This window comes from Chenopodium album, chromosome 12 (assembly GCF_948465745.1).
Source record: "Chenopodium album chromosome 12, dcCheAlbu1.1, whole genome shotgun sequence".
NCBI lineage: Eukaryota > Viridiplantae > Streptophyta > Magnoliopsida > Caryophyllales > Amaranthaceae > Chenopodium > Chenopodium album.
In genome coordinates this window covers 1140969-1145907 of record NC_137845.1, presented here as the reverse complement: position 1 = coordinate 1145907, position 4939 = coordinate 1140969, and the positions used below count along the sequence as shown (strand labels likewise).

The following is a 4939-nucleotide window of genomic DNA, read 5'->3' as shown; positions in this document are numbered from 1 at the left end:
ATGTGTATAATATAATACTGTAAAAATGATTCTTTCAAGTTTATGAAGTATGGCATGATAATCCTTCAATTCGTCCCACATTATTAGTTATAGCATTACTTATCACTTTAGTTGAGTTATGTGTCATTATTCTCATAGAAAAATAAATGTGATGGGAGTTAATATGGTATACGAAGTATTATTTATGATATGATTATCTAAGTATATATAAAAGTAGTCCAATAGTGTGAAAAAGTGACAGTAAGTCTGATTTGATTACTAAGGTAAGAAATTAATTATAGATAACCGGTGGTAAGATCATAACCATAGGAGCATCACCCAGACAGTGAAGGATAGCTCAAGAAGAAGGACTATAATAAATCAATGATGATTTTTTAATTAATCAAATAAATATGTATGGTGATCTGATGTAAAATTTTAGATATCTAAATGAATCTTTAGTTTTGTACCAAATCAAGTTAAATGTCATACACTCGAATTGATTAGCCCTATATTAGCAACACCGTGAGCTCACAACCCACAACCAAAACTAACCTATCTAGCTAAGCTCATCCTCTACTACTCTCTCACTACTACAAAAAGATTGTTTTATCGACGCTGGCCCTCAACGCTAGGGAAGGAGCGTCAGCTAAAAATTATATTATGCATATTTTGTCGACGCTTTTTAGAGTCGAAATTATTTTTCCACAGATAAAAGCGTCGAGAAACTGTAGCACGTGCCCCACACGTGAATGCAAAACCCACTATTGCAAAATTTATGGAAGTCCAAATACAAACTCCTTACTACTCAGTTATGAACCCTAACTTTTCTTCTCCCCTTCGTTTGTAATCCTTCAAATTCAAATCTTTGTCCCTCTTTGAGGCGATTATTACATATATGGATTATGATCTCATATTTTTGCCCCTCTTTACATATATGGATTATGATTTCAAATTTTCGCCCCTCTTTGAATCAATTTCGAAGAGTATTTCATCAGTTTCAAACTCAGATCGTCGCCCTTTCTGATTCTATTTTGATATGAGGTAAATCAATTTGAAATTAAGGTTCAAATTCAGATCTTTGTCTAATTGTAATCGATTTCGTCCATCATATTTGTGCCGGTAATATGACATTTTCTTTTTCGATTTTTTTTGTCCTTTTTTTTAATTTGGAATTGGGTTTGTGGTTTATTTTTAAAGTTTTTTTTTTTTTTTTCTAATAATGCTAGGAAATTATGGTCAGACTATGGGTTCAATTGATGAACAATAGAGATTTCAAGGTTTCGTTATGTATATAAATTGTTTGGTTTAATTTTGTGCTACAGAGTTTAGTGCGATTGGGGTCACGCTGTTCACGAAAATGAGAGAGAGAGATTCTTCAAATCAAACTCTCTTCTATGTTCTCTTTAGTTTGGATTTCAGGACTCAATTCAAAAATGGTGAACCAAGAAGAGATTAACTAATTAAGTATGAATTATATTATACTATTGGCTTAAGGTTAATCTTCTCTGTACCTTTTTTTTTTTTTTAACATGTCAATTCCATCATTTTGATAGTAGATAGACAAACTAACTCTAATTTTCCCCCAAAAAATTAAGTTAAACAGAGTAAAGCTATGAGGTTGCAACAGCAAATACTGTGATTCCAGTTAAGGGTTTGGTCTATTGCCAACTACTTATGCTTCTGATGGTTAGTTATATGTATCTTTCATAGTTTAAACCGATTTTTATCTGGGCAATTATATACTTCTTGATTAAAATGTGACAGCTTGATGATTAATTAGTTTTGGTTTATATGATATAATATGATTGCCTACTTTATATTGTTCTTGGTTTTCTTGGAAATATGTCATCAGGGGTTTTGTTGGTTGTGCCACTTGATTTGGTACTAATCTATGAGAGTTTTGTTGGTTGTTCTTTCTTGGTTTTGTACTAATGAGTTGATTTTTGGATGGAAATAATACAAAATGTTAGGAGCTCGAGTTTACAAGTTTATAAAATTGCCAAAAGCTAAAACCTGAATGAGGAATTAGATACACCCTCAATAGATGTAAAAACTCATATCAAATTGTAGTTTAATATTTTGAGTGCTAAACACCCATTTCAGTACATGTTGTTTCTATTGGGTGTGATAATGAATTTCACTTCTGATTATATAGCAATTAACTACTACATATTGGTATCTAGTTTATCTTCCTAATGAAATTTTATCTCCTGACAATTTTTTATGTATATTGCTAAATTTTCCATTAGTATCATACTGATATATATCGTGCTTTCTTAGTCGAAACTTGTAGTTGTCTCACAAAAGGATCTTAGACGAGTGTGGTCTGGTTTAATCTAATTGAAGATCTTAGCTTTTATAACTACTCCGTTGATTAGTTAGTGTGCTCAGATTCAATATTGGCACGTTCTTACATCGAGTTTGCTTACTTTTTGCTTTTGCTACACTTGGTGGCAAGTTCTTAGCTCTCTGCCAATTCTGCCATTTCATTTTCTAGCTAACTGAAATAGGATTATAAATAGCAGGTTTCTGCTGGTATGATCACTTACCCGGGAGTCAAGACAGGACTTAAATTTTTTTCCTACTTCCTAACCAGGTATCACTACATATATTTACTTGGTTTCGTTAGTAGTATATATTTCTAAATTCATATTCATATAAAGTAAGGATGATGTGTACTACTTAAACAGTAAGGAGCTACAATGAGTCAACGAATGCCCTGATATAAAAATCACAGTGTGACGCTTGCCTATTATAGTCACAATATATAAAAGAAAAAGTTCAGCTTTTTATTACTTGTATGTGTTTCACGTTCCCGATTCTGTTTCTAGTGAATTCCGGCGACACAGTTATAGTCTACGGAGAATGTACTTGGAGATTGAATTTACTTATTTCTTTTTTTATAGTTTTCTCATACTTAAAACTTGAGAAAGTTTATAAGTCTTGATACGTATAAGCCAAGATCAATGCAAAATTATCTATAGATCTGACTAAATCAATAAGGTGTATTTGTTTTGCCTATATCTTAGATTCAAGTAAGTCTTCTAGAATCTAAAGCAATGGTAAATCTTTAGAAATAATTTGTGTACATGTAAATTCAATCTCTTTTAAGGTGGTGCATGATAATCTGATTGAGAAGGTTATTACAATGTTACTTTCTAGGAATTTCCACTTTGATTTGTTCTTAAAGTAGTCCATTTGGAGAAGACAAAAAAGTTGTCAGGTTTATTAATTAGAGATTGCAAATCCATGAGCTGTTGAAGGGACTTAGTTTTACTTTCAAGTTCACCCCCCTCCCCCCAAACACGCAACACACACACACATACACCACAACCACCAAAATGCTCTTGGTGAGAAGAGTATTAATAGCTATTATGGAAATGCTCTTGGTGAGAAGAGTATTAATAGCTATTACGGAAGAATTTACTAGTGACCATGGGTATCAAGTCTTGGATGATTACTAGTTCAAGTACAATTAAATGACATCTGCTCAGCTGCCTTATATTTGATAATTACATTTTATGGAGTAAGAAGAATTGTGGCTTAGATGGGTCTATTTTTTAAGATATTATTAATAGGTATTTTTTATCTTTAGAGTACCATGAGATTCCCATGAAATTTGTTGCCTAGACTCGTGAAGTAAATCTCCAAAGTGAACTTAGGCAGTTAGAGTCTGATTTCTGATGCTAGTACTCACATTTGGAAAGAAAGTGATGCCAATGTTGCTAGCAAATTGTGTACCCTTGCTATTGCTGGTTTAAACTTTGGAGGAAAGTAAATTGAAGCTATAACCATTGATTTCATACCTTTTCCAATGTTTTGAGTTGTGTTTGTTAATTGAGGGTCAAAGAGAGACATAAGATGCTCAAGGTACATAAGATGCTCAAGGTTTAAGTTATTAAATTATCTACTATAGTAGCCTGTTCAGTTATGCATTTTGCTGTTGACAGGAATTGTTATTTGCAAAGATCTTGTTAGCTTCTGAATCTAGAGGAGGAATTATGAATAGAAGCTATTTGTATTTAAGCATTTCTTTAAACTCAAGACAACTTAATAATAAAAAATTCAGTCTTTGAACTAGAAGTTGTGATCATTGTATTGATGAGATTGCCCTGTATGCATGTAAGAGGAAGGGGGGGGGGGGGGGGGGGGGGACATGACTCATGTGAACTAATCAATTAAGTTGCTGCTAATATATATATTCTGATTGCTGAATAATTTTTATAAATGCATATGCAGGGATACCTTGACCCATCATGGGAGTGTAATTCTGGAGCTACAAGCTATATGTCTTGAAAAGGAGATTGAGCAGCTTTGTTAGATTTGACAATCAAAATAATTTAGGAAAGAATTTGTTGTAATAAGTATTACTTTCTTATTTTTAGTTAATTAATAAGTCTTGTTGCCAACAAATAAAAGTTGAACAAAGTACTGTAAAGCTTCTTTTTTTTTTTTTTTTTTTTTTTTTAAGTATATATATTATAAAATTTTTATATATTTTTATTCTTAGTTGTTGGTCACATTTTGTTTTATGGTGTAATTTAATAGCTTGCAATAAATATAGTTCTTGGTGAATATATATATTAAAGGAAACGTAACAAATTCTCGACGCTTTTCTGAGTAGAGATTTTTGTGCCAATTGAAAATTTGATGAAGAAAATCTCGACGCTAAAAAGCGTCCAGTATAAGAGACGACGTTAAAAAGTGTCGACATTTTTTCCATTGTAGACACGAAAAACCGTCGAAAATTTTGAGAAATTGCGCGTATCTGGACGCTTCGTATAAAAATTACGACATAAAAAAGCGTCGAGGATCACGACGCTTTTTAGTGTCTAGCAAAATTCTCGACTCACGTTTTTTCGACGCTTTTTTGAAGCATCGAGAGAAAAATTCTTGACGCTTTTATGTGTCCAAAATCTGTATAAAAAGCGTCGCAATAACAAGGAAATGCTAGTAG

At 32.3% G+C, this 4939-nt stretch overlaps 1 long non-coding RNA gene across 3 annotated transcripts; it reads left to right on the top strand.

The window, feature by feature from the left end:
- Positions 1-810: 810 nt before the first annotated feature.
- Positions 811-4588, top strand: LOC145571501 (uncharacterized). Of its 3 annotated transcripts, none has more exons than XR_014096586.1 (5): positions 811-1023; positions 1305-1476; positions 1578-1668; positions 2508-2578; positions 4222-4588. It is a non-coding gene; the product is annotated as an uncharacterized LOC145571501 (long non-coding RNA). The 3 variants fall into 3 exon arrangements; XR_014096587.1 differs by having other exon boundaries at positions 2505-2578; XR_014096585.1 differs by having other exon boundaries at positions 1305-1668.
- The last annotated feature ends 351 nt before the right edge of the window (positions 4589-4939 follow it).